Consider the following 27,698-nt stretch of genomic DNA (forward strand, 5'->3'; position numbering starts at 1 on the left):
CCAGCAGCATAACATAAAAAGCCATTTGGTACAAGGACATTCTGGGTCATAGTCCAATGATTGCTCTGAATGAAGAAAAAGGTTTAATTTTCCTTCCAACAAAATTCAGTCAGGGAGCACTTCATGGATGATGATGTGGTCTCCCAAAGAAACTTCAATTTTGCCTGAACAATCGGAAATATGTTCATTTAACACCTTCCTATAATAATCTGTTAGATAGATTAGATCACTTCACTTTTTCTATGAAGTACCAGAGAATAAATATTTTAGAGACTGTGAGCTCTTGATCTTTGCCACAGCTATTCAACTCTTAGAAAAGCAGCAACAGACAACACCTAAATGAGTAAGTATGGTAGTCTTCCAACAAAATTTTTTTCATATAAGCAATGGAACAGATTAGACCCGCAGACCTGTTGGCCTATGGCTTGTGTGGCCATAGAATATACAGTTAGCCCCTAGAATATACTAGACAGAAATCCAGTTAAATATCTCTCCTACATGCAATGTAAGCTTCAGTAATTTATCAAGTAAGGATGTGAAAAATAACAATACAAACTTAAAAATTCAACAACAAATGAGAGATTATGAACAGTGGTAACAACAAAAAAATCCCTCCATGTTAAGTGTTATCAAGATCTTCCACTGAGTTGTAATTACAATGACTTATTAGCAGTGTATTAAAAAGGACCTATTATCCTAGGCATTCCAAATTCATATTATGTCCATTTAAATGAATTGCCTGCCCACACATATTTTGTCTTGAGTATGGAAAACCATGACATACTAAATAGTCCAACCAAGACTCTAATGAACCTAATTAAGCAGTAACAGCATGGAAACATGCGCACTCTTAGTTAAATTAGTATTTCTTTCACAAGGAGTCATGGAGACAATATAGGTTTACATAAGCATCTGAACCATGAAAAATATATTTATTTACTTCCCGAGCAGGAGATAGTCACTGGTACCCTGCCAAATGAAATACTTCCTATGTAATAACGAGACACAAGACATACCCACTCACAAGGAAGCATTATGAGTGCTTCCCAATGACATGTCATGAGCAGGGTCACACAGATAAACAGAAACCACAGCTGTAAAAATAGATGGCTTTCTAAGGCCAAAATGTGACAGTAGACCTCCAATCTTTGAAAGACAGTTACAAAGTTACTGGTCATGAGATGAGGGCCAGTCCTCATTAGTCCCTAATGGAATTCCCTCTGAAATAGTCACTTAATTCTCTGAGTCTGATTTTTCCTCTATGTAAGGTGAGGGATTGAAATGAGAGAACATGATAAATGTCACCCTCCATATCAACACACAACAGAAAAAAGGAAGGCCTGGATTTAATCCTTGCTCCATGGGTTTGGTGACTATCAACAAGTCAGTTGCTGGGGCACCTGGGTGGCTCAGTGGGTTAAAGTCTCTGCCTTTGGCTCAGGTCATGAACCCAGGGTTCTGGGATCGAGCCCCACATCAGGCTCTCTGCTCAGTGGGGAGCCCACTTCCTCCTCTCTCTCTGCCTGCCTCTCTGCCTACTTGTGATCTCTGTCTGTCAAATAAATAAATAAAATCTTTAAAAATAAAAAAATAAAAAATAAATTAAAAAAAAAAAGAAGTCAGTTGCCTCCTCAAAATTTACAAAATAAGCCTGATAATAATAATGCCTATTCTGTAGGGATACATTAGGTAGCAATAACTAATGTGTATAAAACCTTTAGCTTTATGTGTCTGGCATATAGTAAATATCATTTGCTTTTGATATTTAGTATACAGGAGTTCTAGGAAAGAGGTTGAAAGTAGCCCCCCTTTAAAGCCTTAAATCCAACAAAGTCTTTAAACCCTGCAAAACCAAACATTGGATACATAAAACTTGAGCCCAGAATAACAGTTTCTTAAAATATAGATAGGAAAGAGGGAAGGAAGAGGGGAGGAAGGGAGAGACGGAGGAAAGAAGGGAGGAGTAAAATATGCAATACTCTCCTCATTGTGGATCTATGAATTAAATTTGACAAGTAATATTTAAGTAAAACAAAATCTTCCAGACAGTTAGTGAAAAAATACAAAAATAACTCATCTACCCTAATAATGCAGAAACGTAGGACCTTGTTAGATGGATGTCTTCTTGTTTATCTTAAAGACGATTAGGTTTTCTGAAGAAGAGGTTTTTTAAAAATCAAATAAACACATGAGAAATTGTTAAATAAAGACAAGAGTCTTCAGATCAAAAAGCTTAATGAATTGCAGCAACCAGAGACAAGAGGAGGAGGGACAAGGAAGAGGGACCAAGAGTGAGAAAAGTCAATCTGTGGATGGTCCATCTGGAAGAGGGGCCTGGATCAACCAGAAGGAACCTCCAGAGTCCACATGACAGATGTTGGACTAGATCAAGGGTTGGCCAGATGGTAAGTAGTTTAGGCTATATGCACCACACGGCCTTTATCACAAATACTCACCTCTTACATTTTTAGTGTCAAAGCAGTCATAGATCATGCATAAAAAATGGGTATGGCTGCCTTCCAACAAAATTTGATTTACAAAACCTAACAACAGCGAAATTTAGCCTACTGGCTATCATCTGTCTGTCCCTGCTTTCTACCATGTCCACCCACATCTGACTTTTTAAAATTTATTAATTTCTTAGTCTTTCAGTAATATATTCAGGAAGGGCTTGTGAATGCTATTATTTCCTAAGTGTTTGCCTATCCTAGAATATATTTCACACAAAGATCATAGCTTGGCTAAGCATAGCATTATAAGAAGTTGGATTCTGCCACATTGCTCCAATGTTTCTGGTGATATGTAAAAAGAATACAGAGCCATTTCTGAGTTTCCTTCTTCTGAACTGCCTCAACACCGTATGATTTCCCACATTGAATTTTAACTAGTAGGCACTATATTCAAAATGACTTTTGAAAGTTGTGTCAAAGTTACTGATAAAAGATAGGTAGAATAGCAATCAGTAAAAGACTGGAATTTCTTGGGCTGCGCAACCCCAAAGGGCATATGACTTTGAGTTGATGAAAAATCAGTGTTTCCCTGCATTTTCTTTGATCTCTTATATAGAGGGAATGAGCCAGGAGAAGAAGAGAGACTTTAGGTCTTTGTTTCCCTCATATTTTTGCATTAGATTACATTAGCTTTTTGGAACTGTGAGAATTTGAAAGCGAAATCCTCTAGACACCCTGTCCAGTTTTTTATATGTCAATTCATGAATCAGCCACCTGTTTCAACTATTAAAATGTTTCGTATATCTGGTGCTTTTCCTTTACTGACTGACATGCCAGAGAACATTCTGATGGATGACATGACAGAGATGGATTCTGGCCACCACAATGGAAAAGGGAAGTTTTTCTATTTTCTGTGGTTTATTTTGCCAGATTAGAGTCCAGTTATTCATGACTGGTCAGCAACTTAATCAAGACACAGGGATAGACCAAAGAATTTCCTTGCTGTGACAGAATTTTTTTTTTTTAATTTTGTGACAACCCAGTGATAACTGGGACTTTACCTCAGCCTCTATATTATAAGCCCACTATGAAATATGCCCTCATGATAAACACAGTCTCCCCATCAAACATAACCTGAGATTTAGAACTACAATTACTTATCCTATATATTAATATTCCACTTCCAAATCTTGGTACCGTTTTTGGAGTGGGCGGAGAGACCCTTAAAACTCTGGATTCAGTTTTCTATTACATGAAAGAGATGACACAAAGTCAACACTTTCCTCAGTTCATCTTAAATTAAAAAAAAAATGTGTGTATGCCCCTTTTCAATGTTAATTTAAAATCTCATTTAATTAACTTATTTTTTACTTAGTTTACTTAATAAGAATGACTCATTTTTATGGATACCAAAAAAATCAGTTATCCTGGATGATTGGGTCCTATGTCTTTTATATTAGATGCCCCTCATCATGGAGGGAATAGGGTGATCCATCCTCATGGGAAATGATTTTGCCTTTCTTGCTGACAATATTTCTGCCAAAACCACCACCTGGGGTCTAAAAGAAAATCAACTTCAGCCTAGTGATTTCTAACGCATTGCCTCCAACCAAGGAACTCATTTTATGTAAAAGCTGTGCTGCAAGGGGCTTACTCCCACAGAATTGACTGGTCTTCCTCACCACTGCATTATCTAGAAGTAATTGGCCTAATAGGTGAGTGGATTGACATAACTAAAGGCTACATCAGTAATCAATTGCCACATAACAAATCACCCCGAAATTGTGATTAAAACAATAGTTTATTATTTCCCACAATTCTGTAGCTCGAATGGGCAATTCTTCTACTAATTCTGCACGGGCTACCTTATTTGGCTTCAGTCAGCTGGATACTCAGTTATGATTAGATGGTCCAACTTGACACCTTGCCAAAGTCCAAATGGGATGGCTAGACCCCTCTCTCGTCCTAGCCTGCTACACATGATGGGGGAAGCTTTCCAAGAGAGCAAGGTATGAAGTACAAGCACTTGTCAAAATTCTGCTTGTATTCACATGTGCTGAAATTCCATTGCCTTAAGCAGTCACAAGGCTAAACCCATAGCCAGTATGAGAATAGGGTACTACAATTATCACACTGAACTTTTTGAGCAAAGGGCCCAGAAACAAGAGGTGTTTCCATGTCAAATTTTATTAGGCACAAATATCAGGTGGTAGATTCCTTTAAGTGGCTAAGCACATGCTCCCAAAATAGGATAGGGAAATGGGTGCAGGGTGTAGTGCTGGATTTTGGCTTTGTTTCCCTGTGAAAATTTACCTTTCACATACATATTGTATAATGGATTATTTTTACAGTCTTTTGAAATGGAATTCTGGTTTTATTAATAGATTTAATAGTGAGAGTTTATGATAAAGCTGTGGTTAATAGTTTATTGAAGTTCCTGAAATTTTTAAAAATAAGCTTATGAAAAGGATTACTTTGAACATGCAACTTTCTCCTTTCTGCCCTCATTTTGAAGCCACTTTAAGATGGTCTTATAAGTTACTCACATTTACTATGTAATGGCGACATACAGCAAATATTACCTGAAAAGTGATCATGAGATTTATTATAAATTTTTAAAGTGAATCCTTAGAATAAGGTAAAAATTATTGCTATGTATACTTTTGATAAAAGAAATCATTTCTCCTGATAATACTTGTGGCTATAACTTACCATATATTACCTGTCACCGTTGAGCAAATAGCAAAAAAGGAATTAACCTTTGAACAGAATTAAATGAAAATGAAAGAGCTAAGTGTTATAGGAGTGAAAATATACAAATGCTAATTAAGTATTTGGCATTTAAGTTAAATGGCATAAAATAATATTTTTCAGGAAAGGAGGGAAAAGTACCACGAAAGCCACACTTAAAACCTTTATATAGGCTAACCATTTAAGGGCCTGAATTTCTAAAAGATTTTTTAAGGCTGTGCTATGAATGTAATTCATGTCTCAGTACCTGCATTTCTATGTGACTATAGACACAAACTAATTTCACAGTATTGACAGTCAAAGCTACTCAATAATATGGGCAACCAAAATATTCAAATTATTACTTCTAAGGTATGTTTGAGTAATACTAAAACAACTATGATTCATTTTCTTAAATTGCCAATATGATCCTTTTAAGTAAATAACTCAGTTTAAAGATCTTTTTGTCAATTATTTCTACTGGCATTCTATAGAAACAAGTAAACTCAAAATGGTATTCAAATTACTGACTGAAAATACAAACAGAACTTTAAAATCCATTTGTAACCAACTTAATAGAAGTTCAGCTTCCTAAGCCCTCTTGGTGTAAGTAATTAGTTTCCATGTAAATACATGTGTCCCATGAAGTTGTAAGCTTTTGGAATAAAGGCTGGGAGTGGATATCAATTGGAGTTAGGCTCAGCTTTGAGTAATAGAGATCCAAAAATATGGGCTTAAATAAAACAGGATCCTTTCTCTGCCATGACATAGTCCAGGAATAGCCAGTCCAGGACAAATAAGGTGCCTTCTGCATGTCTTTGAACAACCTGCTTCCAGCCTTTGGTTTCCACTTACCCAGAGCATGGCCTTCATCGTCATGGTACAAGATGGAGACCTAGACATCACTCTACAATCTAAACTGCTGTTTGGAGAACTAAGAGAGGGAGAAAAGGGCAAAGAGAATCCTCAAGCTTTCTTATGAAGAAATTTCTGGAAATGTGTCACCCATCATTTTAATATGCTTCACATTAAGCAGAACATTGTCAAATAACCACTTAGCTGCAAAGAAGACTAGGAAATGTAATCTTTATTTACATGTGCTCTGCTCAATATTTTTCTTCCACAGAAAAATGGACAGCAGATATTTGGGGGCAACTAGCTATCTCAGCCAGGTTCTTGTCTTACTCTTCATGTTCCCTGCACCCTTCCCAGTGCCTAACAAAACAGACTTCCAGTAAATTTTTTTTTTTAAGATTTATTTATTTATTTGACAGCCAGAGATCAAAAGAAGGCAGAGAGAGAGCAGGCTCCCCGATGAGCAGAAAGCCCGATGCAGGGCTCGATCCCAGAACCCTGAGATCATGACCCAAGCCAAAGGCAGAGGCTTAACCCACTGAGCCACTCAGGTGCCCCAGACTTCCAGTAAATTCTTGTTGAACAAATCAATAAGTGGAAGAATGAGCAAATGAAGTGAGAGAATACATATAAATTTCAACATATAAATTCATTTCGAAAGGCTTTAAGAAAATGAATTTCAATCGGAGTGCTAATTAATATAATCCAAACTTCCAAAAGAGCATCATTCTAATCAACTTCTCAGATCCTCCTGAAAAATATGTTGAAATAAAAGCCAACTCTGAAAATTTTAAATGTTAACCCTAAATATTCAGTGTCTACCTATAATTATACAAAGAGAATATAGATATTAAACTCCATGATGAACAGTAAATGAATTAAATGCCATACCCCAGTTACTAAAAACAGTAATCTGAACAATGAATAGACCCCTTTTTAGACCTAAACATGTACCTGGAACTCTGTGGGATGCTCTAAATACATCAACTCCTTTAATATTTAAAACTACCCCAGACAATGAACAAAAGCACCTTAAATATGAGGAACTACAATTTATAGAAATTAGGCAACTTTCTCATGGTCATAGGAAGAAAGAAGCAGGTTCCATACTCGGAGCTGGCTGCCTCCCAAGCCTTTCTTCACTGTGAGAATGTCATATACAGGACTATAAAATGAGACTGGATTGTCAGCCTGGATCCAGATTATGGATAGCCTTGAATTCAGGCCAGAGAAATTCAGTTTCATTCTGACATAAATTGAAAATCGTCACAGATGTTGGAGAATGTGATACATACGAGGTCTTGGAAATGTTACCCTGAAAATATTGTACAGGATGCACCTGAAGGAGACAGAGGAGCAAAAACGCTGATATGGCACTCAGAGTTTTCCAGTAAAGTGATGTCTAGACTAGAATTGTAGCTCCAGAATTCAAAACATGGTTACACACATAAATGTATTTCAAAGGAAAAAAATGAACCAAGAGAAATATGGTGAACAAAGAGTGTATCATAGTTCTATCTGACTTTCAGGTGAGGAATAAGAGGCTCTCGAACTGGAGCCAGAGTCCTGTGCTCCCTCCTTGGATTCCCACGCACCCCACCTGCCAGTGGGCTCAGCCTCCTCCTCGTTGTTGATCATTTCTACAGGAGAGCAGGAGATGTGCACATGTTTCAGAACAACTTCCAGACTAAGAACACCCCGGTTCCTGGAGCCTACACTACCTCCCTCTTCATGCTATATCATTCATTAACAAAATTTTCAAAGACCAATTATCAGAACATAGCCCTGATCTTGACAGGAGAAAGGCACTACAGCTGAAATACTGGTTTGAAATACCATACCAACCAAACACTAACTCCTATTACTAGCACTTCCTTGCTAATTACCCTCATTGTTATAATTATTTGACCTCAGCTTCTTAAAGTATCTGTTTCCATCCTTAATGGATGGCTGGCTTCACTTCATGTGTTATTGATAACATAGGAAGACTACAGTCCTCACCTTCCCATTCTTGCCTCTACATCCACCTCCCCTCTCATCTGTAGGACAGTGGAGAAAGCGTTACTCCTAACACAGAAAGAACTTCTACCTGGGCTCTGCTTCCCATTTCCTCTTGTCTTCTAAAATTCTGAAGTAGCAATCATTCCTTTCTCACTCACATTTCTATTTTGTTCATCATCTACTGCATCATTCCTCAGAGTACATGGAAATATTCCAATGACACTCTTCATATTTAAAACATATCCTCTGTGGGAACATCTGAGTGGCTCAGTCAGTTAAGCATCCAACTCTTGGTTTCAGCTCAGGTCATGATCTCAGGGTCCTGAGATTTGAGCCCCGAGTTGGGCTCTTCACTCAGCAGGGAGTTTGCTTCAGATTTTCTCCATCTCCCTCTCTCTGCCCCTCCCTGACCCCCTATCTCTCCCTTCCATTCAAAACAAACAAAAAACATATCCTCCCTTGCTATCACTTCCTCCTCCAGCCTCCAATCCACGTTCCCAGTCTCTTTCACAGTCAAATGCCCAGGGAGTTGTTGCACACAACATTTCCATTTCCTTATCTCCACTCAAGTATGGCTTCTGTATTCATTACACAGACAGAACTCCAGGTACTAGGGATCACCCTGTTGAAAATCCAATAGACACATTTCTCTCTTTATCTTATGTGATATATAATAAGCATTCAAAACAATTTTCTCCTTCTTGAAACGCTTTTTCTTTTTCTCCTTCTTGAAATGCTCTTTTCTCTTAGTTCCTGGAAGAACACTCACCCAAGTGTTTCTTCTACCTCACTTGCTCCTCCTTTCAAGTCTCCTTCCATCTTGAATCTCCTTTATTGTAACTCCAAATGTCGGCATTTTTCAAGACTCACTTCTTGTCCCTCTTTTCTCTGGACACGCTCTTCTTGAGTAATCTGGTTTATCACGATGGATTTACATTCCAAGCTAGTGTTAATGTTGCTCAGTATATACGTAATGCTCTCAACCATGTCATCCTCCAAGAAGGAGGTACTGAATTAGTGCCTCGTTTTGAAACGTAGTGCCCTTATTTCTAGCTGGGGGATTTGTTTGCATTGATTAACTTCTCAGTGCCCTACTTTCCCAGTGGTAAAATGGCATTAATAAAAATACCTTTTTCATAAAAGAATTGTGAAAATTAAATGGGTTATAACATGTTAAGTTATTAGAACCACGACCGGCCCATCATAAGCTATCAAAAGTGTCTTGCTATTGTAAGTGAGTAATGAGTTAAAATAGAGTCTGAAATGTCAGACTCTGCAAGAGGAAATGCCAGACACAGAAGTTGAGGCGGTCAAAGGCAGAGCAATGGTGTGGCCTTCTGAAAGACAGGCCAGGAAGGTTGTTACTGGCCCACTTAGAGGTTCTGTTGAGAATGGTGATGAAACTCTCCATGCTTCCCAGCTGCTGAGAAGGTCTTCTGGGCTTCCACATCCTTATCACGGGCTTCATCTCCTTATGTAACCTGAATATGTCTCTTCCTTGCAATCTGAAAAAGCCTAACATTGTCTACAGTGTTGCCATCTGTTAAATTATTTAGTTAGCATACATTCTCAGGAGTATAATTATTGGGTCAATGAGAATAAACACTTTTATGTTTCTTGACAGAATATTTATGTATGTTTTCTATAAGTACTAAACCAATTCACATTGCTTCCAGCAAAGTGTGTGCCTCTGCAATCTTACCCACAATGGATATTAGCAAAGATAAAATATTTAGTGTATGTTTATTGTGCCTTAATACGGTCACTCTTGCAGTGACTGAACAAAGGGAAGGACTCTGGCTCAGGCCCTAGGCTTGTTTGGCCAGGACACTCTATAGAACTTGCAAACCCCTTAATAGGAAGGATTTAGAAAATCCATTTAACTCAAAGACCCTGAGTTTTAACAGAGTGGATAAACCCACATGAAATAATATAAGAAGTTTTATTTTAGGTATAGTTTTTGTTAATACAACTAATTCACTAATACTTTAATAAAAAGAACATGGTCTTGATTTCAGACGGACTCCAACTGAAGACTCATCATTTTCTAGCATTTTGATTTTAAACAGTTTTCTAACCTTAAGAGAGGAATAATAATGCTTATCCCTACAGTGTAATGTGATAGTTAAATAAAATAATAGGTATGCAAGTGTTTGATAAATTCTCGCTCGCCGGTAATTTCAGGGATTTTCTGCCTTGGTGCACTCTCTCTTCTCCAACCCACTGCTAGTCATTTGTTCCTATGTATATCCTGCCTTTGTCTCTGGGCAAGGGAGAAAATAAGGATCATAAAGTTTTTCTTATTTCATTTGGCAAAGCAAAACACTGTCCTAATATTTGCATACTGTGGGTTGTCAGCTATGCAGTTTGTCAGCTATGCAGTTTGTCAGCGAACTTCCTGTGATCCAGTATCTTAGGTTAAATGTATTTATCCAACTGAAACAGATTTATAGACCATGAAATATCCATCAATGGAAATTTTTTTTCACACAGAGGAAAATGCAACCATACATGACTTAGGAGTAATACCTCCAAAACAATCTTAGGCAAAAATAAGAAAAGGAGCTAGAAAATAATTAAGTATGTCTTCCTTCCTCACTCCATTCAATAAAACCCAATCTATCTCAGACCACAATGTATTCATAAAGTGTTTCCTTCCTTTCCAATGACTAAATGACCTCCTTCCCCTTTGACTATTCCTATTTTTTTATATCTACCATTCATGAAGTTCTGATGAAAACCTAGCCTATATTATTTTTCTAATCTATGCTTTATGTCTCCAAATACATTACCTGGATGACAGATATATCTTTATATATTTTGTATCCTCTGCAAGAGTGAACACAGTTACCCATGTTCATAGTAGTTATGCGTGTTTTATTGATCATCATGACTACAATTTAAAGTTAACATTTCATGGAGACTTCTTACAATTAGAGAGTTATTCCTCTAATTACTTTTAGTAGTTAAATTTTGGAATCTAAGCAAAAAGCTCAATATTGAAGAAATAGTTAATTCGTGGCTTACCCAAAAAATAGAACACGATTCAGGTATTAAAAATTATGCTTATTTGTAACAAGGCGATAAAGGTTTATGAAATATTAAAATATTAAAATATATTTATATTTTTATAAAATAATAAATATAATATTTATATTATATTAAATATTAAATATATTTAATTTATATTTAAATATGTGATTTCTATGAATCATATGATTTATATAAATTCTTATTATATATAATAAATTTATTCTATAATTTATATAATTATAATAAGTATGTTTATATATTTGTATAATTTATATAATTAATTATAGAAAATGTTATAAATATTATAGATAATAAATTATATTATATATAACCCAAGATGCTCATCTCTCTCTTCTCCCTCATCAAGCTCATGAAGGCTGAGAGTCAGGAGAATGCTGCAGGCCCCTTCCCCCAACCCCTTCTCCCACTATCCCTACCTTTGACCCTAGGTAATAAAGTTATTCACTAAAAAAAAAAAAAAAAAAAACAAAACACAAAAAACACCTAGTAGCCCAGATGCTAGAGAAGAAAGAGGCAGAATGGACACGTCGGCTGAACAAGAAAGTCCAGGAATTTCAGGGGCAAAAGCAGCAGCTCAAGAATTGGCAAGAATTTCACCTTTGGGTTCCTGGTGGACTCTGGATGGAGTTTCCAGCCCATCTTGGCCCCAGCGATCCCCCCTGTGGCCCAGCCAGCTTGCAGGGCTTTGCTGGGGAGGACCTGGAGAGGGTCACGTGCCTGAAAATGCAGTAGGAACAGTTCAAACACAGCCTGGAGAGGCAGCTGCAGGAGCAACAGCAAGTCTAGGACGATGAGAAGTGCGCAGATATGTTTAACGACCAACTGCACCTTGCCGCGGACATGCGGGCCGCCCACCTGGCCAAGCTAGAGGAGTCCTATTGCGTGGCCATGATGTCTGCTATGGCCAATGCCAACAAAACCCAGGCAGCCGAACTGGCTGAGCGGCAGCGCTGTTAGCATCAGCACGAACAGGAGGCCAACCTTCCGAAGATCCAGAACCAGATCACCTGACCTACTAACGGAGAACCCACAGGTTGCCCAGAACCCTGTGGCTACCCACCAGGTCCTGCACTATTGTTGGAAGGGCATGACTCCAGAGCAGAGAGCTGCCATCAGGAAAGTCCAGGAGGTGCAACGCCATGAAAAGGAGGCACAGTATCAAGCTGACCAAGCCCTGGATGCCAAATGGGAGAGCCAGGCCTTGCACCTGGCCAGGCAACAATGGAGCTAGAGGAGCAGGAGAGGGAACTTAGTTCTGAATTTCGAAGGGGGCTGGGCTCCTTCAATTCATTTATATATATATATATATATATATATACACACACACACACACACACACATATGTATATATATAAAATAAAATTTTATATGAATATATATAATTTATATAAGTATATTTATATAAATTATAATAATAAATATAATTTATAAATTATTATAAATCATATGTGATTTGTATAAATTGATATGTGAAATATTAAAATATATTTATTTTTGTAAAAATAATAAGTCTAATATTTATATTATACTAAATAGATTTAAAAATATATTTAAATAATTAAAATATTTAAATTTATTTTAAAATATTAAATATTAAAAACAGACAGCATATCAAAATTTATTTTCAATGTACACCTCAATCAGTTTCTGGAAAAATATATACAAAAACACTAAGGACTTCCGATTCTGCTTATGTCAGACTAGCTTGTAGCCAACCTTCCCACCGAAAACAATTAAAAATCTGTTGGGAAAAAATCAGCTATGTGAGGTACTGGAAATCCACCAAAGTAGTCAGAATTTGAGGATCCAAATTTCTGGAAAGAAGAATACATTAATATGAACCTAACTTGTGTATTTCCTTTTTCTTCAAAATATTTATTATTCTTAAGAATAACAGAACCAAGTGTCCAAAAAGCTGAGCAAAAGGGGACAGCTAGGAGTTAGAGAAGTCAGAACTCTAAGCAACTGTGCTGAACTGGGAAGGAAGGAGGGAAGGAGAGATGGAAGGAAGGAAATAAGGCAGGAAGACAGGAAGGTAAGGAAGGAAAGCTTGAAGCCACCATAATAGCCACCAGACTTTAAAGGGCCAAGATCCCAGAAAGAAGAAAGTAAAAAACAATGATAAAATCCTCTGCCACGGAATTTGGCTATGAAAGAGTAGGGATTTGAAATGGCAGCCGGATAAAATAGCATCAAAAAAGGTCACATTGTTGGAGTGCCTGAGTGGCTCAGTGGGTTAAGCCTCTGCCTTCAACTCAGGTCATGATCCCAGGGTCCTGAGATCGAGCCCCACATCGGTCTCTCTGCTCAGCGGGGAGCCTGTTTCCCCCTCTCTGACTGCCTCTCTGCCTATTTGTGATCTCTCTCTCTCTCTCTGTCAAATAAATAAATGAAATCTTTAAAAAAAAAAAAAAAGGTCACATTGTAAGTATGGAAATAGACAAAATTAGACTGCTATAATCTTAAAGAAGAAAAATAAAGATACTAGATGAAAAGACTTACGAAGCTACAATAGTTAAAAGTATGGAAGATACTTAAAGGTAGTTAAAGAAAAATCCAATGTAATGGAATAGAGAATCTTTCTTATGGAAAGAAATGGAATTTTGACCTTAATGTCATAGCATACACAAAATTCATTTCCATGTAGATTTAAGATCTAAACTTAAAGGAAAAACAATAAAGTTTCTAGCAGACAACATAGAAGAAAGCCATTTTTATCCCAAGGTGGATGAAAATATCTTACAAAGAACACAAAAGACACTAGCATAAAGGAAAGAAAATAATGAATTGAACTCTTCTTAAAGTCAAGAACTTCTATTTATCAATAGGTACCACTAGATTAAAAGAACAAGAATGGAGAAGGTATTTGCCATATATACAACAAAGAATTTTAATCCAGAACACATAAAGAATTCAGAGAAATCAATGACAGGATGATAGCTAGCACAGTAGAAAAGGGAGCAAAACCTTGAGAAGGCACTCTACAAGAAAGGATACACAATGGACAAGAAATATATCAAAAGTGCTAATAGCGGTAGACATGCAAACTAAATGCACAATAAAATACCATCATATATTCTCCAGAACAGCTAAGATGTAAAACACTGACACATACCACATGTTGCCAGGGATATGGAGCAACCAAAAGTATTCTACCCTCCTCTATATGACTTTAAAAACCTGGCTGGAAGCAGCGACTAAAGGTAAACATATACATACTCTCTGACCCAGAAATTCCACCCTTGGGTATACACCCCATAAAGCACACATGCATACAAGTATTAGAGAAAACGTACAAGATGATTAACAACAATGTTCTTCACAATAACTAAAAAATAAAATTTTAAAGCTTGTTAGCAATAGAAAGAATAAATTGTGTTATGTTACTGCCATGGAATACCATGCAGTAATGAAAACTACCAAATTACTGCTCTGTGCAGCCACGTCAATGAGCGTCACAAATAGAATGTTGAGTGAAAGATGTTGGACAACAAAGGGTACATTTATATAAAGGCAGCATTTACAATAACATTCAAAAATAGGCAAACTAATCTATATCTTCAGAAGTCAGGTTCCTGGATGGAGCTAGAGAGTACAATGCTGAGTGAAATAAGTCAGAGAAAGACAAATACCATATGATCTCAATCATATACGGAATTTAAGAAACAAAAGAAATGAGCAAAAGAAAAAAAATGACAAATCAAGAAACAGACTTTTAACTATAGAGAACAAACTGATGGTTACCAGAAGGGAGGTGGGGGGGGGTGGATTGGGGATGTGGATTAAACAGCGCATTTATCATGAAGAAAATAAAATGATTAAAAAATATCTCCAAGAAGTAAAAAATAAAATAAGATTTAAAAAAATAATAAATGTCAGGCTAATGGTTACTTGAGAGACAGAATAATGTCCCCCTAAAGATGTTCACATTCTCATCCTTATAAAGAGGAATGTTACCTTACATAGGAAAGGGATTTGCAGACATGATTAAATTAAGGGTTTTGGGCTGGGGAGATTATCCTGGATTATCTGGGTGGGTCCATTATAATCACAAAGGTCCTTATAAGAGGGAAACAGGAGGAGTCAAAGTGAGAAGGAGACAAATTTGAAGATAGAAAAAGAGATCAAAATCCATGAAATGCAGACAAACTCCAGAAAGCAGAAAAAGTAAGGAAATTGTTTTCCCCCTGAAGCCTCCAGAAGGAATGTAGTTCTGCCAAATTACTGATTTTAGACTTCTAAGCTCTAGAAGTGTAAAACACACACACACACACACACACACACACACACACACAAAACCATCATTTTAGGACATTTGAGAAGAAGGTAATAGAGACTGAGACAAGCACCAGAGTGATTCCTCGATTGTTCAATAATGTAAAATGTATGCATAAGGTGTGCCCTTTTGATTGATTCACTTCTCTTCCATAAAAGGAATTTTTTAAAGATTTTATTAAAGTGGCTACACTAAAATAACTCTGGTTGACTATTTCTAGTTTATACTTTCCTACTTCCTCAAAATCATGTGCGATGATCTGTTTTCTTGACAAGCTAGTAAAAAGTAAAAAGCTTTAAAATAAACTCCAATGTGAGTTGCTTGCTCTCACAGGTGGGGTGGGAGATTTAGACAGATGAAAAACACTTATCTCATAACCTCAAAACTGGGAGAGTAGGTATAGGTGTAAACGATTTTGATATTTAAAAATTAAATGTGAGCGATGCAGAATGGCAAAGGAATAGGGAAATGGTAAAGTTTTAAGATGAGATATTAGGAGATATTTCTTGAGAAGTGACATTTATAAAGATGAAAGGATAAGTGCTTACATGCAATCTGTTGTGTATTTTATACATGCTCATCATTTAATCTTCGTCAGACCTATGAACTAGGTACTGTTATTAGCCCACATTTGTAAATGAATAAACTGAGCATTAAAGACAAAGCCCAGATTAGCTCAAAGTCAGGGAGAAGAAGCCATGTGTAACTAACTCCAGGATCAGAGCTCAGCTTGTCTCTGTGTTAACATTCATGCCTGAGGCTGCACGAGTTAATAAATGGGAAAGTAAAGGAAGTGTTTTCAAGAGAAAAAAGATAACTACAAATATCAGTATAACAAACTAATGTTTTGAGATATTAATTTTTTTCCTTAGTTTCCTTTTGCTTCCTTGTACATAATCCTTCTCCTGGTCAATGAGCGAAATCCATAGGGACTCAAGAATTGATTTTATAGGGGTGCCTGGGTGCCTCAGTGAGCAAAGCCTCTGCCTTCAGCCTAGGTCATGATCTCAGGGTCCTGGGATCAAGCCCCACATTGGGCTCTCTGCTCAGCAAGGAACCTGCTTCCCCCTCTCTCTTCGCCTGCCTCTCTGTCTACTTGTGATCTCTCTCTCTGTCAAATAAATAAATAAAATCTTTAAAAAAAAAAAAAAGAGTTGATTTTATAAATAGCAGGAAAGCAAAGAGAAAAGGAATCCTCAATATTTGATATGGTTATTTTCATTTAAATGATTTTTTCTGACATCCAAATTGGCTCACAGTGCCCACAGAGAATAAAAATTGTTTTGAAATTCTGAACTTTATAATTTTTAAAGATTTTATTTATTTATTTGACAGAGCGAGATCACAAGTAGGCAGAGAGGCAGGCAGAGAGAGAGAGGAGGAAGCAGGCTCCCTGCCAAGCAGAGAGCCTGATGCAGGACTCGATCCCAGGACCGAGATCATGACCTGAGCCGAAGGCAGAGGCTTAACCCACTGAGCCACCCAGGTGCCCGAAATTCTGAACTTTTTTATTTTAAAAAGATGTTTTTGTGGTGGGATTTGTTTATTTTAAGAAAAGGAAAAGTTTTATTTTATATATATATATAAAAAATATAATTATATATATATAATTATATTTTATATATATAAATAAATATAAACATATACATATATATATATACATATATATGTGTATATATGTATATATATATAGTGAAAAGTCTGAAAGGAGGCAAGGTATGGTGTTTATTACCATGACAGTATATAGCTGGAGACCAGAAGTCTGTATAGTCACCTGGCCTATGTGTAAATAAGGAAACCAAGAGGAGTATGACCTTAAGAGAGGTTGAAGGAACAAGTGAGCCTGCCCTTCGGGTGAACACAGCAGAAGGGATGGGGGGATTAAAAAAATAAATGGTGTCATGATGTAGAGTTAGCCAAGCATTGCAATGATTGTTGCTAGCCAACGAGCTTCTTCAATCCAGTGCCAAGATGAACTTGTCATTGTTCTCCTTTAAGTAAAAGTTCCTTTGGGCAGAAGAGCCATATGGGCAATCCCCATTTCTACTGGAGAGGGGTATCCACCTACAATTTCCTAGAGACCATCAATGAATTGTCTAGCAAAATGAATGCTCATCCACATCCTGAGATTAATTGAACCCCATCAGAACTTTCCTTTAAGGGAATCCCTCCTAAGTCTTTTCAAAGACTTGAGACTCCCCCAAATAAGGAACAAAACTCTTGACCTAGAGGAAGTTAGTGGTAGTAAAGAAAGCCTGGAGAAACTCCTGTGTGGGCGTGGACCTCTACAGTTATATTAAAACAGCATCATTTTAGAAATATTGCTCTGCACAGCTGCTGAGACTATTAAAAGAAAAAGAAACAAATAGAATTAATTCACTAATCAAAAGACTGGATTTTTAAAAAAGCCAACAAATAAACTTCTAGTAAGGTTAGTAAAAACTAAAGAGAAAATGCATGCACCTGTAATAAGAATGAGGAAGAAAATGTAACCCCAGACACTAACAAGATTTTCAAATTATTAGAATTTACAATGTCAACGCTTATTTAAATACTAAAGTATCAACAGAACAGATCATTTTCTAGAAAAAACATACCAACACTGAAGTGTTAGAAAAAAGTAGAAAGCTGTAATAAAAATAACATAACCTTAAATATAAAGCCGAAATACTTTCATAAAACAAGAGTTCTATAGGGTGCCTGGGTGGCTCAGTGGGTTAGGCCTCTACCTTCAGCTCAGGTCATGATCTCCGGGTCCTGGGATAGAGCCTCACATCAGGCTCTCTGCTCCGCAGGGAGCCTGCTTCTCCCTCGCTCTCTGTGTCAAATAAATAAAATCTTTAAAAAAAAACAAAAACAAAACAAGAGTTCTTTACAACTGTACATAGATAATCCTTGTGATCCTCAGCTTGTTTCAAGACATAGAAATAATCACTTTAAAAATTTTAATTATGAATTATGTTTTTTAAAACAAGCAAGTACAGAAGTGTTTAAAGAAACATTCTACTGACATTCACACTCAGAGGATCAGATACCAACATTCAACCATTTTTTTTTGCCAATACTTGGTATTCTTAGACTTTCATAACATTTCCAGTTTATTTAGTGTGAAATAATATTTATTCTGACTTCAAATTGCATGTCTCTGATTTTCACTAAATTTGAGAACTTCTTTTTTTTTTTTTTTAAAGATTTTATTTATTTATTTGTCAGACAGAGATCACAAGTAGGCAGAGAGGCAGGCAGAGAGAGAGGGAGAAGTGGGCTCCCCGCTGAGCGGAGAGCCGGATGCGGGGCTCAATCCCAGAAACCTGGGATCATGACCTGAGCCAAAGGCAGAGGCTTTAACCCACTCAGCCACCCAGATGCCCCGAATTTGAGAACTTCTTAATGGTTACTAGCTTCCAGTTTCCTTGTCTGTATTTAGCTCCTAGAATTCATTTGCTCATATTTCCTTTTTTTTTTTTTTTTCCTATTGGTCAGTAGAACACAAATTCTGGATACTATCCTTTGACAGAGATATATGTAGTAATCATCTTCCCACTGGTTTGTCTTTAGATATTACTCATGATGTCTTTCAAAAAATTTTTTAAATATTTATTTATTTATTTTAGAGAGAGCACAGTGGAGAGGAGCAGAGGGAGAGGGAGACCGTCTTCATTGAGCCCCAGCCCCGGCTCAGTCTCACAACCCTGAGATCACGGAGCTGAAACCAAGAGTCAGACACTTCGATTGAGCCACGCAGGCACCCCGTGATGTCTTTCTTTAAACAAAATATCTCAATTGTTTATACTCAAACCTCTTGATCTTTTCCTGTATAAATGTACTTTTTAGTTTGCTTATTAGAGGAAATAATTCCTAACTCAAGGCTAAAATTTTTTTCTTCTCGTATATTAAAGTTTTGCTTCTTTATCTTTAGATTTTAAGCTGCCTGAAATTTATCCTTATGTATGACATGAAGTAGAAATCTGATTTGATTTTCTCTCTATAAATAACAAATTATCTCTGAAATATTTTTCCAAGAGTTTAAAGGTTCCCCACTGATTTCTGGAATTACCTTTCTCATTTATCAACTTTCCCTATATGTCTGGATCTTTTTTTGAGATCCCTTTTTTGTCATAATAATTATGCTGTCCTAACAATTATAACTTTATAATTAGTCAACAACTATGGGGCAAATGTTGTTACTTGCTTGCACCATCTAAATCTCTAAACTCAGGTCCTTCCAATCCTAGAGAATTCCTTTCCCTATTTCCCTTCCTGGAATTCTTTTAGTTTGTTCTGTGAAAAATTTAGGAATTGATCTTCTAATTCTTTAATCTCATTTGTTGTATTTTTAACCTCTTTAATTCTCCATATTGGTGGAATTTCTCAATTTTATATTAGAAACCCTCTATTATATTTTTTATTTCTAGTACAGTAATTTTTAACAGTTAAGAGTGTTTATTTGCTGTGGGAATGTTCCTTTTGTAGCATCCTGCTCTTGTTTAGGATCCTGGGATCATCCTTATCCCTGATCCCTGATCAACTAATTTTTTTTTCTTTGATGATTTCTTTGGCTTCCAGTTTGCTTTTGTTTTGTTTTCTTTTTTTTTTTTAAGATTTTATTCATTTATTTGACAGAGACAGAGATCACAAGTAGACAGAGAGGCAGGCAGAGAGAGAGGAGGAAGCAGGCTTCCTGCCAAGCAGAGATCCCGATACAGGACTCTATCCCAAGACCCTGAGGTCATGACCTGAGCTGAAGGCAGAGGCTTAACCCACTGAGCCACCCAGGCACCCCTGCCTTTGTTTTCTATGACCTCTTTTGTTTTTGTCTATATATTTGTTTCCTTTGGTCCTTCATATAGGAGGTTTTCCTCAAATATCTAGACCCACAAAGCCAATTAGAGCTCTGAATGCATGGACAGGGTGTATTGACCAGTGGACAACAAGTCTAGAGCGACACATGGTAAACTGGATTTTGAATGAAAAAAAGTGCAATAACACTATGTCTGGACATCCTCATTTTTACTCAATAAATTCTAAGTTTCCAGTTTAAGGCTATTCCTTCAATATCTTCTGGCATCCACTCTTAACACTGAATTTCTCCTGACACATTTCTTATTGTAGGTGATCTGGATTTTGGGGGAGACGAGGTAGATTTAATATTTTCTTTTTATTTCTTATATTAACACTTTTCACTTTGGGGTGTTTAGTTGTAGATTTACACTTATTTGTCTTGTGTTTCACTCACAAGGCACTTCCAATAATAGATTACATGTCTTTCTTCAGTCAGAATCTACATGTTTCTGAGTTCAAATTTCCTAGAAGGAAAAAATGGGACAGGCTGCTAGCTAGCTAGTGAATTGACTTTCTTGTATCACGTGCCCACCGCATTCTACTCAGTTGGAAAAGAAGAGAAAGGACTAAGTGTACTTACTAGACTTCCTCCTTCTGAAAAGCCCATGAGTGGAAAAACTTCCCAGAAATAGAGGCTCAGGAGGCTCCGAAGCCACAGAAAATATCTAATATATTCAAGTAAACTAAAAAAAAATGAGTTGAGTCAAGGGTCCTTATTCTGAAAACTACATAGCCCCTTATGCTTTAGAGCATTCATAAACTCTCAAAAACTACATGCAAAATTGTCTATGCTTAGACATACATGCATTTTAAAAGTGACCTTTGACCCTCTGAAATGTGAAGAACCACCATTTTGAAAATATAGTTATATACGTCAAGAAGTAATTACATACTACATAGTGGGTAACTGAACATAATAAAAAAATTTTTTTAATAAAATTATTTATTAAGCAACATCAGCAATAACAAATAAGTATATAGAACATGAACTATTTCTGTGTATATATAAAATATTTAGTGCTCATTTTTAGATACTGCTAGAAATAGTGGGAACTTTTTAATAAATTCTTTTTACCAATAACTACTTATAGTAAACTTATATATCAGTTGTGTGTCAAAAAGAAAGGATTAAAAAAGTAATATGAAGACTACTACTACTAATAATAATGTGCCCTTGCAAGATAGTGAGTACAGAGCCTTGAGGTCAAGAGCCCGCTGTATGTTGGCTTCATAAACTAACTCCATAAATCAGACCAATAAAATTCTTGATCAAAAGATATTGCATCAAATGGAATAATGCATTCTGACTACTATCGTTCTCCCTTAGTTCTAAAACAAGCAATGTATAGCAAACATACATCTACTGAGGAGATAAATTATATCATCTTTTTAAAAGGGTCCTTTTAGGCTAGCAGAGCATTGTTAAGATAAAGAAGCCTCCCAGGACTCATTCTATGAGCATAAAAGGGGCATCAGGTGCAAACATCCCCATCCCTTGTGGCTCTGCTCTGGGCAAGCCACAAACAAGCTGTCTCCTCAAAGAAATTTATCAATATTTACTACGCACATGCCTAAGTGAGTAAGAGAGAGAGAAAGAAATTGCCATTATGAAGCTATTCTCATTTCTTTTGTGGGCTGGTCAGGGGACTCACTGAATGGAACATAATCTTTCAGGTGTACTTTGCTTTCCTTCCGATTGGTTTTTCACTAGTACTAACTTCTCTCTTTTTATGATTAAGACATGAAAAATGGGCTGCTACCAAGAACTCTTAATAGCACAAATTAACCTTGTCTTTGTTAATTTACTTGATGAAACTTCTCTTTATTAAGGTGGTTCTTACACCTGAGCTTTGAGATTTATCACACTGTAATGGCATACTAAATTTGCCAACTTTGACCTTTCCCACCCACTAGCGTGCCATCCCACTCTCTACCTAAAACACTTTGTTCTTTCAGATGTAGGAAAATACAGCCTCTTTGTATATTGTCTCCACTTCTTCAAAATATTACTTCTGCCCATGGCCTCCCATATTTTATTGTGTATTATATTTTATTTGTAGGTTAGTTTCTAATATATATATATATTATATATTATATATATTATATATATATATAAAAGATATATATCTTTAATATGCAACCCCACGAACTACACCTCAAAATGCTAACCCCATATCTCAATTCTCTTTGTTTTTTAAGGTAGGGTATCTATAATGAATTTAACTAGCAGTCATAGTCTAGGAGGCATTCTCCCTAACTCAGTAAGAATTCATTCACCTCGTTGGGCAATACTCCTGAGGAACTACAAGGTGAAGAGCTGGCATCCACGTTCTCCCTTAGGGACACCCCATTCTGTACCTACCCAGTGGTGAAGGGGACAAATGTCCTTATCCCAATCCTTTATTAAATTCCTTTTCGCTTTACTCATTTCATTTATTTTCTATGTATTTGCTTTGACTTTTCTTTCTTCTTTACTTTATTCTCATTCTTTTCTATCTCTCTCATAACCTTACTTCTGAGGAAGAAAAGAAGAATGCTTTGTAATGCGGGTAGGAAGAGTCAGGTTCTGAAGGACATAACTTACATTTCTTTTCCTCATAATCCCATAAACCTTCTTCAAAATTATTATAAATTTCACCTTCAAAGTGTCATTCAGAAATAGGGAGGAAACTGCTGAAGACAAGAAGAACACGTAGTTTGGCTTCAAATTTGTCTCTTGCAAAAAAGTGGGGAAAATGATCATTTCATACTTATTAGGAGAAAAAGAAGCACACAAGTTCAGTGATATGGTTCTTTAAAGATTTTCCTTTTCTAGTGATAAATTATCAAGTTCATTTCTCCTGTAGACATTATAAGGAAAATACTAGTCTTTATAATGCTTGAGGCTCACCTCTTCTCAAGTGTTCACCCTCCAAATCAGGGAGTGGATTTTGCTGTGCGCTAAACAGAATTCTGGGATGGCCCCCAAGGTTTCTTCCCACTAGTATATGTACCTTGCAAAACTCCCTTCCTTTGAATGTAAGCATGACCTGTGATTATGAAGGAATAACACTCCCATGATTAGGTTATAATATATGACAAGGATAATGGGAAAAGTCACTCCCATGAATAAAATACATTATGTAAGATTCCATCTTTTGGAAATAAAGATAGACACCCTCGCTAGTGTGACTAGTGACTAAATGAGTTGCCCTGCTTTGAAAGAAGCATGTGCCTAGAGCCTGAGGACATTTTCTAGAGCTGAGAATAAGCCCTGGTTGCCAGCCAGCAAGAGACAGGGACTTCAACTCTTTCTACCACAACATTCCATAGCCAAGTAAGTTTGAGATATGCTGCCTTAAACCAAGTTAAATCCTTCAAAGTTTTCAGAACCTTTGTTATGCTAATTTGCATTGGATTATTTATAAAAGGAGATAGAGTATATAGCATTTCTCAAACATACATGTCCATGAACATGAGCTGAGACTAAAATTATTAACAGTTTCCAAGACAAAGAAAAGTGGTTGCCAGAGGCTGTGGGTGGGAGAATAAGGAGAAATTGGTGACAGGGTATAAACTCTCAGTTATAAGGTCTGAGCATCTAATGTTTAACATGGTGATTATATAATTGAAATTTGCTTGATAACACCGTATTATATAATTGATAACACTGTATTATATAATTGATAACACCATATTATATAATTGAAATTTGTAAGAAAGGAGACGTAAATGGTTTCACCAAAAGAAAAAGAAAAAAAAAGTACATATGTGAGGTAATGGATTTGTTAATTAATTCGATAGTGGATTACTTTCATAATATACACATATATCAAATCATCCTGCTGTACACTTTAAGTATCTTGTAATTTTGTCAATTACACCTCAACGAAACTGAAAAAATACCAGTTTCCCAAAGAAGGTGAAAAACCACTTTAAATCACATGTCAACTACTATCTGTAAAAGTCACATGCTAGCCATATAATATTTGTAGATTTTTTGTGGCTTTTTTCCTGTGTGTAGCTTCTAACATCAACCAAGTGGCGTTTAACCTAAGGTACATCTGAGCCCATGTAATGACTGTGGTCTATTGAGTAAAATCTGAGACTGAGACTTTTCTTAATTAATTCCAAACATCACACCCTCTAGTCCTAAAGGTCATTAATAAATGATTCAGAACTATAATAGGCATTTCTATGAAACTGTTTTCTAGGTTTTCTTGGAGGTCATAAAAGTCTTTTCCAATCACCCTGTCTAAATTCATTTCCTTATCCCAGTTTTGCTTTATTTCTTCCCCAAGATGACTTTATTCATAACATTGTTGTTTAATATCAATTTCTTCCACTATGTTTTATATTCATGAGGGCATGGAAGGGGTATGTTTTGTTAGCTATAGAATCCTCATGCTCTAACATACCTCCAGGAATAAAATATTCAATAAACGCTTGCTGAGAGGTGCCGAGTGTCTCAGTCAGTTAAGATTCTGCCTTCAGCTCAGGATATGCTCCTGGGGTCCTGGGATCAATCCCCACATCAGGCTCCCTGCTCAGTGGGGAATCTGCTTCTCCCTCACCCTCTGGCCCACCCCCATGCTCATGCTCTTGTTTGCACACTCTCTCAAATGAATAAATAAAAAATCTTAAAAAAAATTTGTTGAGGATTTTAATTGATTAAATAATGGTTAGAAAAAATTGATAATGAATTGTAAATTTCATCCTAATCTAATCAAAGACATCTAAGAACATGAATGAGAATTATTATGGAACCTAAAGCAGAGTACATTCAGTTGTCACCAAAGGACCACTCTCCTGCTGCAAACTATGGCTAGAAACTCTGGATTAAAAATACCCAAAAGTACACACACACACACATGCACACCAAAATACACAGCCTAGCTGGAAACAAATAGAGGTGGATTTCTGGGCTCCTGAAATGAAATTAAAAGTTAAGGATAAACTGAAGGTGTGTCATCTCACAATGATTTAGTTACAGACTTGGACCTTGAAACTGAAGGACCAAAGCTCTGACATTTTTGTAGACTGGAGACTTGACAGAGACCTACAAAAAGCAGAAGAACAAACACTCTTAATTAAGGGCTGCACTCAAGTTCCCATTCACTCACTTTAAACAGGAAAACTTTCTTTATCCCTAGAAAGCAGCAGAAATGGTAGCCATCTCACTGGGGCTCCTTGGGTGGGAGAAGAAGTCCCCTCCAATAAATGAAAACCCCAGGCCCTCACCCTCTGTAGATATGGGTCCAAATCTATAATGTCAGCGTGGTTTAAAAACTGCAAGCTAAGAATCTAACATAAAAACAATTCCAGATTACTGACATTTATAGGCCCCCACTTAAAGCAAATTTAGAGCTGCTCTGTAGGGTTACTTTTGCAAGGGACAGTGCTTTGACTGCAGAGGACTCTGTAGCCTCTTGGAAGAAGTGGAGCAACTTTGTTGAGAGTAGAGTCTTGGAGGGCAAGAGTGGAAGTGGTAGAGTTAGGGGGCTACAGCAATAATTGAGAAGAAATATGGTATTGTAATAGCTACATAATAGGGGTATATGTTGGCAATGGTCAGAAATGGTGGAATTTAGTACATGTTACAAAGTTTGATCAAACAAGATTTGCTGATAAATAAGATGTGATATACGAGAGAAGAGAGGAGCCTGTGATATTAAAAAAAAAAAAATTATTTCCTAGGAAGAAACAACTACCTTAAAACTGACTGGACCCAAAACAAAGTATCCAACTGTGTAAAACAAAACATTGAGAGAAGTACTAGGAGAAATGAACAAACCTATAAATATTAACTTCAATACATTTTTCTTAGAAACTGATAGAATTAGCAGGACCAAGTTATTAAAGCCAGTAAGACATGAAATTACAGTAAATAAGTCTGACTTAATAGGCCTATGTCGAATGCCTCATCTAATAGGTATACAAAGCATTTTTTTTCACACAATCATGGAACATGAACAAAAATGACCTACCTTAAGGAAAGTCTCAATAACCCAAATTTTCTGATTGTGGTACAATTAATTTTGAAATAAACACAAAGAGATGGTTAAAATGGAAGTGTCTTTATTATAATTTGCTTTGTTTACCTAATCTGTAGAATTTTTTAAAATGCTAATTTCATTGTTGCTATCTGATGCTTCACTGTGGATTTTAGGCAACAAATTTTGTATGTCACCTTTATTGTCGTCCCTCTAAGAGACCTCAAATAAAAGATTGGTGCTAGTGCCATTTCCATAAAAAAATTAAATTAATTAAATTAAATCAAATTTAAAAAAAAATCTCAATGATACTTTCTAAGTGAAACAAACTCATGGTATATTTTAGAATTTCAGATACAAGTACTTGACCCTCTTCTTTGCTGTTGTTTAAACTCCGTTGTCTCCAATAAATTCTAAATTTATCCATCACCTTTTGGCCTCAGAAATTTTCATGTAGTTCCTAATACAACATAAAACAGAGCCATTTCCTGCTCTGAGAAATTCTAGACAGAGTGGATTGTTTACACCCAGGACTTGGGGAAGGAGAGACCTTTTGACATTACTTTGAAAAAATGCACAATTGCTTTTTTGGAATTTATTTTGATGGTTGGGACTTCATTCTTCAAAGCTCCACAAAGTAACATCGAGAACACAAGAATCTTAGGTGTGGAGATGTTAGGATCCTATCATGGGGACAGTGGCTCCATGCTATTGAGAGAAATCTTACAGAGAAAATTCTTACAGAGAAAATTGTTTGTATCTTCTCCATACCTAAAGAATTTCTCCCTCTTTTCACTGTACTTATTTTTTGTCTGGAACAGTCCACAAGAGACCAGTTAAGAGTAACCTTTTTAACAGCAAATAGACATTCTTCATAGAATGGGAAAAATAATTCTCACAGGTAATAACCCCTTACCCAAAAACAAAAGATAAGAGGAGGAGATTGAAAACTCATCTTTTTAGAGACTTTTAGGTCTTGATCTTGAAGTTTCAAAACATTTCTAATCATAATCATAATTAGGATTATAATCATAATTAGGAGGTTTAGGGGAAATGGGGGAAACATACTAAATTTACAGTAGTTTTTAACAATAATACAATTATCTATGCTGAGTAACTTCTAAACTACTAAAGCTGTTTAAAACATTCTTCAGAAAATGACACATTTATAGAAACTAAATGACTAAGACATTTCTATTTTAGAAAATCATTACATGAAGTCACAACAACCCCAATTCAAATTTTAATGATCATGGAAATGGCAATAGATCTGAAATGGAAGGCTTCTAAGGTAGTACTTCTTTGTTGTTGTTTTGTCTCGTTTACATTTTCAGAGGGGCTGTATGGATGAAATGGGTTGAAGGCTGACGCTTAACAACTGAGCCACCCTGGTGCCTCTGGATGAAATGGGTTGAAACCCAATATTTTCTCTGATTTGAATTTGGAAAGTTGTCTGTATTATGATGGAAACAACAGATTTAGAAGACATAAAATTCTAAAATAATTTTTAAAAAGTTA

General features: G+C 36.3%; 1 pseudogene; it reads left to right on the forward strand.

Moving 5' to 3' along the window:
* The first annotated feature begins 8,882 nt into the window (after positions 1–8,882).
* LOC116881079 lies at positions 8,883–12,371 on the forward strand (annotated as a pseudogene).
* The last annotated feature ends 15,327 nt before the right edge of the window (positions 12,372–27,698 follow it).

The sequence above is a fragment of the Lontra canadensis genome, unplaced genomic scaffold, assembly GCF_010015895.1.
Source record: "Lontra canadensis isolate GAN:19392208 unplaced genomic scaffold, GSC_riverotter_1.0 scaffold71, whole genome shotgun sequence".
Lineage (NCBI taxonomy): Eukaryota > Metazoa > Chordata > Mammalia > Carnivora > Mustelidae > Lontra > Lontra canadensis.